Below are 13,868 nucleotides of genomic sequence, written 5' to 3'. Positions count from 1 at the left end.
TTAAAATTACTCATTTATAGTGAAAGAATAGATTGTTTTGAAATAAATGCGTAGAAATATTTTGCTAGAAAAAAAAGTAGAAAGGACAAGTTTACCAGACTAACAGTTTGAACTCTGTTGAATGAACACGAGGTTTTATAAATGTAGGATGCAACATTTTAAAAAGTTGGTTCCTGTATCTAAATGAATTTTTAAACTGTCTCTAGATACTTTGTATTGATCAAACATACTAATACAGATGCAAGTTTTTTTTTGTTGTTGTTGTTTGTTTTTTATTTTAACATAATGCTGTGCCTCCCTCCCTGTCAATCCTTATTGTCAGAAAATACAGCTTGCTGGATGATTTTTTCCATCAAATATTTGAGAAGCAAGGGACCTCATAGAATATGTGTGCCTTTTGGTTGAACTAGCTTATTCCAAGCCAAGTTTCTCACTAACATTTCTTTATTCAATAAAAGTAGACAATTTAAATGTTAGAAAGGAAAACGTGTGTGTGTGTGTCTGTGTCTGTGTGTGTGTGTGTGTGTGTGTATTTTTTTCCTTCTTTGAATGTTTTTGATGTTGATGGCCTGGAAGCAAGCAGTGGACATTGAGCCTCTGCTCCTTTTCATTTTGAAGCCCTTCGTCACTCTACGATCTTACAAAAGGCCTGAATAAAACATCTCATTTACTTGCCTGGCCCTATAGGCAGTTAAGTTCACTACCTTACTAGAAATGGGTCCGCTCATACAGTGTTCATAGGAATGTACCTGTTTACAGCCTGTGCAGGTATTTTGACCCAGCAGTTCTGGAAATCTGTCCAAATAGTTAATTGGACAGGTATGCAATTTTGTTCAAGAATGTTCTTTGTGGCATTGTTCATAACTGCAAGATATTAGAAACCAACTAAATATCCATCCATATGTAACCACCCAATGGCTTCTCCATGTCTGCTGCCTAGCAGAGCCAATTTATCAAGACAAGGGAATTGCAATAGAGAAAGAGTTTAATTTATTCAGAGCCACCTGTGCAAGGGCCAGAGTTTTATTATTACTCAAATCAGTCTCCCTGAAAACTCAGGGACTGGGGATTTTAAGGTTAATTTGGTGGGTAGAAGGTTGGAAAGTGGGGAGTGCTGATTGGTCCAGTCAGAGATGAAATCATAAGTTGCTGAAGCTGTCCTCTTGCACTGAGTCAGTTCCTGGGTGGAGGCCACAAGACCAAATGAGCCAGCTTATGTATCTGCGTGGTGCCAGTTGATCCCTCTAGTACAGGTTCTGCAAAATATCTCAAGCAGTGATCTTAGGTTTCACAATAGTGATGTTGTCACCGGGAGCAATTTGGGGAGGTTGAGTAATCTTGTAATTTCCAGCTCCATGATTCCTAAACCATAATTTCTAATCTTATGGCTAATTTATGAGTCCTGCAAAGACAGTCTAGTCCTCAGGCAGAAAGGGAGTTTGTTTTGGGAAAGGGCTATTATCATCTTTGTTTCAAAGTTAAACTACAAACTATTTCCTCCCAAAGTTAGTTCAGCCTATGCCCAGCAATGAACAAGAACAGTTTGGAGGTTGTAAACAAGATGGAGTCAGTTAGGTCAGACCTCTTTCACTGTAATAATTGTCTCAGTTATAATTTGTGCAAAGGTGGTTTCAGGTATGGATCATTCATACAGTTGGAATACTTTGCAGTCATTACAAATCTGTATTGATCATCATGGAAAAGAGCTATGTCATGTATTTTTATTTTTTAAAATTTTTAAATTTTTAATATTTTTGTAGAGGTGGGTGTCTCACTATATTGCCCAGGCTGGTCTCCAACCCCTGGGTTCAAGCCATCCTCCCACCTTAGTCTCCCAAAGTGTTAGGATTACAGGTGTGAGCCACCACGCCTTGCCTTGATGTATTTTTAAAAGAATAAAGCATGCTACAAAGAATTAGTTATGGTGAAACTCTGTTATTGCAAATAAAATTAATGTTTTAAAAATTATCAAACAAGGTAGACTCATGATTCATACAGATGTAAAATGAACACATGTTGAAGATTTTTATTTAACTCATTATTAATGAGGGAACTGGTAAGATGTTAAAACAGTTCAAAGGAGAATCCAAAGAATGAACAAACACATTTAAGGATCAGGAATATTTAAATGAATTCACAAATGATTGCAAAAACGGCTTCTTCCACAGTGGGAAAGGGACTCAATTGTACCTCCACCTTATAGAATTTATTTGCTTGTCCATAGACAAGTATTATTTTGCATTGTTGTCAGTTATTTAAAACTTACAGAGTTGCAACATAGTTCAAAGGCAATGCAAGGCACAGATCCCCCCTACAGTCAGAATCAGATCACTTGGAAAGATAGGTTCTCAAGTGGAGAGCCTAAACAATGCATAGTTTTCTCTTAAATCACATATTTTCCCTTCATATATGTTTAAAAGTGTGGAATGAACAGAAAAAAATGACAAGTTGTTTTCTACAGATGGTAAGATTTTGTGTTATTATTTCTATCTTTTCTATTTTTCTGTACTTTCACAGCATTTCTAAAAGAACATATAATTTTTTATAATCGGGGGAAAAATAAACTTCTATATTGAAAAACATTTACAAATCACCTTCTCATGTTTTTAGTAAATCCTTCAACAACGAAAACAATAAAGGAAATTGCTACGTATCTGCTGCCTATAGGGTATTGTGACTAATAGGATGAGAATAGGGGCCAGAGAATGTGGGCAGTCAACATCAGCTGTGCTAACCTGCTATTTCTGGTGGGTCCTCCAATTGATTGCTTGGTGTTCAGGCCTAAATTATTCCCACTTATAAGAGATACGATGAAACTGAAGTGCATTAGCACGTCAGAGGTGCTTTTGGCTTTAACGCTCAATAAATGAAGTGCCAGAAAGTTGCTAATATTTTCTGTACCTTCTTAAGATGAGTCTGGAAAAAGCCTGTTTACTAATGAGCAGTTCCTGGGTGGGAGAAGGGAGAAGGACAGTGTCTGTGCATGGTCTGTCAGAAGGGAAGATGCTTCCCATAACTGTGTATGATGACAGTTACTAATGAATAGATGTTTCAGAGTTCACGCTACCTTCCTCTAGTTAATGTTCTTATTTATAGAACTGATTTGAAAATTAAACAGAGCTGTTTCTTTCTTCAATTTTATAGTTGTAAAGAGATAATAAACATACTGATGGCTTGTATTATTCCAGAATTGTTTGCCTAGGTATCAGTTATTGCCTAGAGATTTGTTGTCTTTCTCTCCTCTGGGTGTTTTTTCTTTTCTTTTTTTTTTTTTTTTTTTTAACTTCTCATGGCATTGTATTTCTGATATAATCCTCATTTCCTCACATCTTGCCAAACTGCAGTTCCTTTTGGATGCCAGATTTTTCTTGTAATCTTCATCCTGACTGATGAGAGACTTACAGAGCAGTTGGTGCACACATGCAATATAGCTATGAATCTTACTGACAATGTACATGGACTATTTTGGATAATCCTAGAGGCTTATGTTTATAGCTTGTTGTATCAAAATGATTAAGATAGCATCAATAATTAAACAACAGTCTCTTGCTCTTCTTTAGCTCAGAGCTGTTGTGCATATTGATGTCAAAATATTCTTGTTGAATGAATGAACTGAACTATGTTTATTTGTAGGAAACTATGTGTCACTTTTATGGAGTACTGGTGTGAGTGGTTATGTAAGCATTCTGCCCTCAGAAGGAATAACATCATCTATAAAAAACATTCGGGGTGCTCATATCCACGTTTTATTTGAAGGTTTAGTTCTAAGAATATTCATCTCCAACAATGCTGGGTATCCTTCCCACTATGCCCAGGGCACTGATCTTTAGGGGAAGACTGGCCATGGGAGAAAGGAATTAGGAGGCAAATTTTGTTTTTGATGCCTATACTAAATTAATTTGTGTCATCCCAAACTCCATGTTCACCTAGTACCTGTGAATGTAACCTTACTAGGAAATAGGGTTTTGTGGATGTAATCAAGTTAAGATGAGGTCATACTGGATTAAGATAGACCCTAAATCAATGTCTGATGTTCTAATAAGAAGGCTAAGTGAAGACACAGGCACAGAGACACAGAGAGAAGGATGCCATGTAACAACAGAGACTGCGATACAAGTGATGCAACTCCAAGAAAAGGAATGCCAAGGATTTCTGGCAACCACCAGAAGCTATTAATAGGAAGAGGCAAGGAAGCATTATTGATCTAGGATTCTTCTCTAGAACGTTCAGAGGAAGCATGGCCCTGCTGACACCTTGGTTTCAGACTTCTGGCTTCCAGACTGTGAGAGAATAAATTTCTGTCATTTTAAGTCACTTAGTTTGGGGTAATTTGTTATGGAATCCATGGGAAATTAATGCCATGTCTCCCACTTGATGTTCCCCTTTCTTCCTTAGTGTTTTTCATTCTCCCGGTATCCTGTGCCCTTATCTTATAGCTTTATTCATGTGCTAGTCAAGATTGAGTGAAGTAAGAAGAAAACACTCTAGATCAATTCAACAGGAAAGGATAGAATATAGGGAATTACCTGCTTACACACTGTTTGGGAAATTTTTTTTTTTTTTTTGACAAATCTTATTTTATTCAGATAGCAGTCTGATCACACATGGTCCAACAACACTCAAATAATAAATCAAATATAACCAGATGTTAAAGATTGGTCTTCAAACATCATAGCCAATGATGCCACGCTTGCCTATGATCTCTCCGACATAAAACCACACCAACACCTCAGTGGCCACCAAACCATTCAGCACAGCTTCCTTAACTGTGAGCTGTTTGAAGCTACCAGTCTGAGCACTATTGACTATTTTTTTCAGGCTCTGAATAGCTCTAGGGATCTCAGCAGGGGTGGGAGGAACCAGCTCAACCTTGGCGTAGTACCAAAATGTGGCTAATGGAGGCTTCGAGTAAGTCACAGCAGCGTCCACCAGAGCCGGGGTCTTCTCCACAAGGTTACGGACAAATTGGGCCATGGTTCTGGGATGCAAAGTCCGTCGCCTGGAACCACTGTTGGGGAAATTTGACAGGCAAAGTCAAGGATACATTTTTTGGTATCAAGAACTCAGAAAGTGCAGTGAAGGCAAGAAACGACTACTTAGCAACCTAGAACACTTTATGGGGTCATTCTCAGGAAGATGCTTGGAAGACACCAACAAAGAACCACATATATGTTAATGCCCACACATCCAACTCCAGCTGCTGCCAGTGAATAATGTCTTCTCTTTCTCTTCCCCTACCAGGTTTCTGTCAATGACGGTCCTTGGCAGAATATGAATACAAACCCTACTGCTAGAGAGAGCTAGGAAATGTTTCCAGACTTTCAACCCTAGTGATACTGGGGAGAGTTTTGAAGGGCAAGGACAGAGCTGAATATAAGAGATGCTATCCTGCTTACTCAACTTAATTCCTTTCCCTCAAAACAAAAACAAAGGCACTTGCTTCTCAGAAGGATTCTGTTAATCTATTTATTTACACCAAGGTATTATGGCCCAACAATATCTTTAAATGCGTTTTTTCCCCCCAGGACAATTTGTACTTTCACAAGAACAAAGATTTAATTTAAAGAAGTGAATCCATCTAATTGATAATTGGTTGGAACAGGGACTCACTGACAACATTGTTTCCTGAGGGGTCCTCAGAGATACAAAGACATTTTAGACCGAAATCTACTCTTCAGGATTTTAATCTATTTGGCCTTTGCTTTGTATGTGCAAAGATACTTGGTTTTGTTGATCTTTTGTTTTTATACAAAAACATAAATGAGAGATTTCATTCTGGTTAAATGAGGCATATTCTTCTCAATTCTCTGTCACTAGTGGTTTTCAATGGAGCAGTTTGGATTCCCACATTGTGCTCTCAGGGGACGTTTTGTAATGTCTGGAGACATACTTGGTTGTCACAACTGAGGTTGGGGGAGTACTACTGGCTTAGTGCGTGTTGAGGTCAGGGATGCTTCTCTACATCGTGCAATGCACAGGGCAGCCCCCACAACAAAGAATTACCCAGCCCAAAATGTCAATAGTGCCACAGTTAAGAAATTCTACTCTTTTGCTATATGTGATTGGAGCGAAAAGGTGAGGTAGATAGAGTCTCTGTCTTGATTCTAGGCTGTGGTGGGTCTGCCTGCCCTCAGGTACCCTTGGATACTGTTTCCGCCCTTTGATGCTGCTGCCTTAACTTCTTCGCGGTCCTCTGAGGTACCCTGCCGAAAAGTGAGGCCAGAACTCTCCCCTGGCTTCCCAATTCAGAACCAAGGTACGGGCACTGCATGCCCTCCCTTTTAACAACTCTTTGGGTTTGTTCCATTCTGAGATCCCTTTGATTTTCGAAGCCTCCTTCCCACATCCTGAGAGCAACCTGTCTGTCAGCTTCTTCTCTGTAGCTCCTTTTCCAGAGTCTCATCTCCTGCCTAGAAAGCCTTTTCCCTTTTCTTCCTTTCATCACTGTCTTCTTCACCCCTGCCCCTTGCCAAATTGCTCTGTATCTTGACATTTTAAACATTCTCATCTTCCTCTACATCATCTGCCTATATTCACTGGAGAAAAGCTGATGGCATAAGGAATCTGATATTCTCCCCCAGATCCCTCCCCTGATCGTTTATAGACACTTGCCATCCCTCCATTCCCGGAATGCTTATCTTGAATTTACATCTGTTGTAAATTGCCCCATTCATGAATTAGGCTAATGATTGTCTTCCTTTGTTCAATTGCTTCATGCCAAAGGAGTCACCTCTCTGGGTTCCCACAGGCTGTAAATTTTAGAGGGCAAAAAGCAAGGTCCCAGTAATGCTCTTCAACCAACCTGGACACAAAATCAGAGCTAATCAAATGCTAAAAAAAGGCTTTTTAATGATGAAGGGGATGATAACCCAAGCTGGAAGGGACTTTTGAAGCCCATGAAGCCTGTTCCCAGTGCACCTAGGCAGACTAAATCATCCAAGATAGATGAGGATTTATCCAATTTTCAATGATTTCCAGAGAGAGAAATTTCACAACCTGTTCCAGCTATTAACTACCCTGTTATGAAATGCTTTCTCTAACCTAAATCGACTGTCTCTTAAGGACTCAACATTGTATAAAAATATATACTAATAAATTTTGAAATATGAGTTAAGATTTTCTTTATATACAGTAAATTTATATAGTACCATTTCCCTTCAAGGTAAGAGGATTCTTATTTTTATCTGAAGAAATTGCTAAGCCAGGACTTTTGGCAAGGGGATTGGAATTGAGGACAAATGAGTAGCTTGAAAACACGATAGATTGTATGAAGTAAGAAAAATAGTTTAATTCTTTCTGTATACTCTTGGAGTGTTATTGCACAGCTTACTTAGAATGCCAAAAGCTCTTTTAAGATGACTTATGTATTGGGGTGTTTATTTCTTTAAGGGAATCATGTCTCCCTCTATATTAAAATGGTGCATTGTATTGTTTCCTTTATAACTTCCTACAGGGAAGCTGTTAAATTATGCAACTTTACAGGACAGTTCTGTCTACCTCAGCATTACCCCTTTCGTTGCAGGAATGAATTTTCAAGATTTGTGTAACGTATTCAGCAAATAAGGATTGAACCTCTTTGGTGTGTGCAGGCACCATGTGGGCTAATTATAGATTCAAAGAAGAAGACTCTGTCTTGAACCTGCAAGGGGCTCTGGAGTTGAGAAGGGAATTTAGACATGTAAATAAGGAAGTCCCAGAAAGGGCTATAGGCTCTGTGATAGCAGCCTGTGAAAGATACAATGGGAAACATTTGGTACATAACTTTCTAATAAGTGTGTTTTTCTGCCTTCTTAAAGAACACGTGACTTTGAACCAAGATAAACCTAGTGATAAATCTGTTCTTTATCACTGTGTGATCTTTCTGAGTCTCAGAATCTAACCTTGCAAATAGAAAGAAATCACATCTGCCTTCAAGTTTATTATGGTGATTAAACTAAATTGAATTAAATTCAATAATGTGGTTTAAAAACACTAAGCAAAGGGCCTAGTATTAGGTAGGTACTTAATAAATGTTGTTTTTGTCTTATCTCTTTGATGATTCAAAGATATCAAACCCACCTTTCCAAACTTCCTTGCAGCTAGCAATGGGGCATATGGGCAATCAGACATACTAACACCTGTCCTTGAATTAGTAGCTCATGGTATGGAGAAGCAGGGACTACCCAGAACCCATTTTGATGATGAGCCACATTGGTAGCAGTCACCACGCCTAGTCTTAGAGGTCTCAGATGCAGCAGTTCTAACAGAGGCAGTTCCAGTTCAGCACTGGTGGTATCTGTGGTACAAGTTTCAGTGTCTGTCCTCAGTGGTAGCACCTGTGATATCCTTACTATCCTGATCTGTGATGTGATTTTAAATGTTGACTCTGGGTGCATTGACTACAACCCTGATTCTTATGATGTTTATGAACAACCAACTATCCTTATTTAATCCCTTTTGAGCTTGTATTATTCACATTCTGTTTGTTTTGCTCACAACTAGAACTTTTGACTGATAAAAATATTGTTATAAATATCATAATCTTGCTTTGTTATACAGTAATGTTTTATATGCTATCAAAGAAGGAAAGACTGTTGTTTCCTTCCATATGAAACAGACTCTTATAATGATCCCTTTTCAATTGTTTTGCATTTTTTTGTTGTTTTTTAAACCTTTCTACATCTTCCTTTACTGTCACATGTCATTTCTCATTAGAAAAATTACAGCATACCAGAGTTTCTTTTTCTTGATGCTATGTCTACATGACAGGGAGAGAGCTATACCTCATAGGATTGCCAAAACCTATAATGCCATATGCAGAGAGAAAACAATTCAGACTTTCTGTTTTTGGCAAGAAAAAAATGCCTCACAATTTTTTATTAATATTCTATTTTAAAACCTGTTAAGCCCCAAAGCTCTTTTCTTTAGATAGAAATTTCTCAATATTTTAACTAAAGCTGTGAAATAGAAAAAGGGAGAACTCTTTTAATTTTTTAAAAAGAAACATTCAGTCAAAAACAAATCTCTAAGGTTCTCATTCCAATATTGGCAGCATAGCTTCCATTGTGCTAACTATTGGACTATTTTGCTGATAATAACTAAATTAAAAATTATAAACTATAAAAATAGTTGTTTGAAAGCTACTTGGAAAGTAGTAAAAGCAAGCCAGAACTACAGGGGATATGGTTCTTGAAAGAAGAGCGCATTAGGCAATATCCACACTTAACTGGTTTTTCTGCTGAGGGTGCTTCCCAGTTTGTTGTGGCACACTAAGATAGAGCTCAAGCAGAAGGTGGCATTCTTATTAAGTGAAGAAGTCAGATGTTAGAGTTCAGGGCTACCAAAAACTCCTGGAAATCGAGAGGGGAAATCCTGGAAATGGAGAATCCTAAAATCTGCATAAAAATCCCTAGTTGACTCCTGAACTATGCATGTACAGGTATGATTTCAAGGAACACAAAAGGAAGCAGTAGTTGGAAAGTTAACGATCTGAGCAGAGGTGATACCAGCTTCCTGGTTCTAGGAAGACAGACATTGGAGTTCACATCCTACCAAGTTATAAATATTTGGCAAACAATTCAAGATTTTCTCTGGAGCCCAAAGTAGCTATGCATTAGAAGCAGGGACCATGTCCCAGGAATGATAACTATATCCTTGAAATAATGGCAAAACTAAAATTGACCCACTGTAAGAAAACCTGAAAAACAAGCCTCCACAAAATTAAGGTGACCCACTTGTAATATAATGGTCTGACATGACAAAATTAAACACTCTTTAGAGGAACAGAGCAGAATTCAGATTCTATACAACATATTATCAATAATGTCCAGCATATAATCATAAATTGCTAGACATGCAACAGGCAGGCAAATATAACCTATGATCAAGGAGAAAATCAAGACCTTGTCTCCAAAAAAAAAGGAAAAAAAAAGGTCAATAGCTGAAGACCACATGTCATCCAGATTTTGGTATTAGCAGATAAAGACTACTATAATGTGTTTGAAGGTTTCTAGGAAAAAAATGAATATAGTGGGTGAAAATATGGGGAATAAGGAGAGAGAGAAGAAACCACTGCATCCTGAAAAAAAAATCCCAAATAGAAATCCTACAACAGAAAAATAAAGATTATATCTTTGGTATCCTATTCACTTTTGTGTCCTTTCCGATGCCTTTATGCCGATTAGAATTGTTTTTGCATAACTGATTGTTAATTACTGTTAAAAGGTAAATTTATTTAAATCCATAAACTTGGACTTCCTCCTTTAAATCATATAAAAATAGGCATATAATACTTTACTATACTATAATAAAATGTTTACAGTAAATTAAAGTAGTAATGAACCTTAGTAATTTTTGAATATATTTGAACAAATTATTTCAGTTAAGCTATTCTGCTCTCCAATTAAATACAATCATGCATTACATTTACTATCTATATCTAAAATGTAAAGAGTAAAATTATGGAATAATTCAATTTGAGGCATATTTGGCAAAATTATGAATCAATTGCAAGAAACTACAACAACAATTATAAATTATTCTGGTAGGGTGGTTTTCCCTATTTAGAATCAGCTAACTGAAATAAGCTAGCTTTCAGTAAGGTGATTAATTTGTTTATTTTAATTATTGAACATAAAAACTGTTTGTGAGATTAACGATCACATTACCCAACATAATTAACCTGTAATGGAATTTTGTCTTCTTAAATTGCTAAAGTATCATTTTTTACAGTCCTCTTATAAATTAGTCCTGTCTTGAATCAATATGTAAATTAAGTATTGTTAATCATAAAATATTTGTTAAGTAGCTACAATATAGTACAAGTGGTTTTAATTTGGTTCTCATAAAACTAAAAGCAGATATTCCTACATTTTTATATTTTATAGAATAGTAAGATATTTAAAGTATGTTTTTGAGATTAACACTAATTTGTTTGTCAATTTTATGTTGCATATTTGAAAGAACAGAACCAAAAACCAGTATATGTACTATCTTTACTTCAAAAAAGAAATGACTTTACAGAATCAAAAATTAATTTAGGTAACCACAATATCAAGAGAAACTGGAATCCTCTATGAGCAAGCACTGTAGATATTTAAAGCCACATCTATTTATATATACATTACATAGACTTCTCTTTTTTCACTGCAAAGTGTTGGACACCTCCTTGCTGAAATCTACAGATTATCGTTTAAAAGCCCTGCAGTAGTATGTGAAGGGCTTCAGTGCAGCAGATGGGCTTGGTTCATGGGAGTGGTTGGGTCCTGTGTGTCTCTTTAAAGTATTGGGATACATTTATCTATCAGTACACATTAGTACTTTTCTGGGAAGAAGGTTCCTAACTTTCACATAGTTATCAATTGTGTTCTTAATTCCAACGATGAGAATCTTTGCTAATAGCCCTTTTCGTTACGGCAATAGTGTATCTGTTCCATTTTCTCATTGATCCCAACTTTTAATAATTGACAAGAGAACCCAGTTTAAAGCGATATTCATTTGGTCATTTCTTAGAATCATTTCACTTACAAGAAATGAAGTGAGCCTTCTCAGTATCAGATATTTCTATTGTAAAATATGAAAGCCATTGCCGTTTTTCATAGGCTCCAATGAAGTGACAGTTGCTTGGTTTTCTTTCTGTGGTAGTACGTTTGTGAATAAGTATTTGCCCTGTGACTTTGTGTATACCCTACTTCACTCAAGAAAAAGATTGAAAATTGTTCCTAAATCCATGCACAAAACAATAAGACAATATGTAAAGTAAGTAATAAAAGTAAGTCAACAAGAATTGCAGACCAAAAAGAAAGGTGATCTGAAGCCAAGTGTTAATACATCAAACGTGTCTCAAGCTACTTCTGCATGATACACAGTTCAGAATTGGAACCAATCTTCCTAGTAGTCAGTACAAAGGGAAAAATTAGTTGAATTAGAGTGGGAAAGAACACAGGTCTGACAAACTAGTTAGAGCCAGCAGAAGCCAGCTTGAATAAGCACAGGCCCATGTGGCCCAGCACAAGCCAATATGAACCAATTAGAAGCCGCCTGAGTCACACATCTTCCCTTAGATGGTGGTGTGGTTCTGCCTTCCTTTTCCTGGGAACCTGCTTTCAGCAGCATCTCCCCTGAAGAGGAGGATGAGATGTGGACTTAGAGGGGCTGGCCAGACAGAACGGATGAACAAGGGTGTCATCATCTTCTACAAAAGACAAAGTGGGAGTAGCTTCTTAACTTACATTTGAAAGTAGCTTGGCGGTGCTCCCAGTGAGTGAGTCTGATGTTCCAGAGACTCCACATGCAGTCATCATGTGTTAATACTGGAAACTGACCTGCCTTCCCCACCGACAACACACGCTAAAAAAGGGGAAAAGAAAACCAGACAACCTGCAGTTTGAATTTAGATGTATGAGACAAAGTGACAGCCTTAACATTCGCCAAATTTAAAGAGGCAACATTGAATGGTAAGTTATATTTTAAAATATCAAACACCGAAATGTTAAACTTTCAGAAATATGAAGGTTTTAAAATGTCAAAACTAGGCATTTTTAAAAAATCCTGCAGATCTAATTTCAAAGTGACAAAATTAAATAGAATGTCTCTCTGAAAGGTACTTTTGTTAAAATGAAACACTGAATTCAGTGGGTGATTGTCCATTGCTCTGGCATTTATTTTACGTTCTTAGTAAAAACTCAGGAGACAACAACTCCATGTAATATGACAGAGTTGGACTGACTGGCGTTTTTGCACTTCTCACTAATGGGATTGAATCCATCAAGACTTGGATAGTGGTGGTTGCTTGAACCTCTCAATACCTGAATTTTCCTTGATAAGCAACTCCATGCGGGGCTCTGGCAAGAAATGGTGGTATGTAAGGTTGGGCAAAGCAGCTTGCATCTTCTCCAGACTTGGATGTGTCTCCTGATTCCCCGGATTTAGTTGCCAAATTCTCCCCTCCCTTTTACTCCTCTTGGCTTATAGATCTGTTTACTAGCCAATCAGCTGTTTGATGTCTGAGGGAAACCTCTGCAGATGGAAAGCATTCTTTAGAATAAGTTGGCTTCTATCTGCATGTTTAGTTTAGTAGAGTTATCTTTGCAAAAATCCTAGTTTTTCATGTGTTTTGAAGTTCAGTATGGAAATCTTATTATTCTATTTTTAAGTCCAGTAAAATAAGTACAATTACTTTCATGTTTTCTTTGACTAATATTTAATTAATTCAAGTCAAACAAATTCTACTTAAATAATCATACCCATTTTCAAAGGTAGTTAAACACCTTTAAATATTTTATACCACAATTATGCGTTTAATATAGTATATTTTCCTTTGAAGTGCTTCCAGTGACCTGATAGGGCAACTCAATATGCAAACAATCAAAGCTTTCCAAGCATTTAAAAGTACTCTTATAAATACGATAAACTTACAAACCAAGTAAGCTTTTAAAAATGTTCCAGTTATATTTAAAAATACAATTTTCTTATTCCTTTCAGCTTAAAATGGCAAAACTAATATATAGTTTCTTAAATCACTTGTATAACATATATTCATAAAATTAACTCAAAAGTACTAATTCTGTAAGTTGATGTTATTTCAATTGTAGGCTTAATTCTAAACATTCTGGGTGTTAAGATGTTTATTACTGTGGCGGAAACTTCCAGTTCCTCCCCAAAGCCATCCTTCCCTTCCTGTATAATAGGCACTGGCAGACTTTTACTGTAAAAGGCCAAACAGTAAATATTTTAGGCTTTGCGAGTCACATATACTCTCTGTTGCATATTTGTCCTTTTAAAAAAAAAATTTTAAATGTAAAAAAAAAAAAAAAAGTGACCCTCTAGCCATACAAAAAGGATCAGTGGGCTGATTTTGGCCTGTCAATTGTAATTTTTTGACCCCTGTT

At 36.8% G+C, this 13,868-nt stretch overlaps 1 protein-coding gene and 1 pseudogene across 6 annotated transcripts in view; one reads left to right on the top strand and one right to left on the bottom strand.

Annotated features, from left to right (window-relative positions):
- Positions 1–13,868, top strand: part of FRMPD4 (FERM and PDZ domain containing 4) — a 996,955-nt gene that overhangs the window by 401,293 nt on the left and 581,794 nt on the right. The window lies entirely within an intron of this gene.
- LOC111531720 lies at positions 4,550–5,002 on the bottom strand (annotated as a pseudogene). The gene has a single exon (XR_002728368.2). The product of XR_002728368.2 is annotated as an ATP synthase subunit g, mitochondrial pseudogene (transcript).

Source organism: Piliocolobus tephrosceles, chromosome Y (genome assembly GCF_002776525.5).
Source record: "Piliocolobus tephrosceles isolate RC106 chromosome Y, ASM277652v3, whole genome shotgun sequence".
In the NCBI taxonomy this organism is placed as follows: Eukaryota; Metazoa; Chordata; class Mammalia; order Primates; family Cercopithecidae; genus Piliocolobus; species Piliocolobus tephrosceles.
The sequence above is the reverse complement of the archived record's forward strand: the minus strand, read 5'-3'. Positions and strand labels throughout refer to the sequence as shown.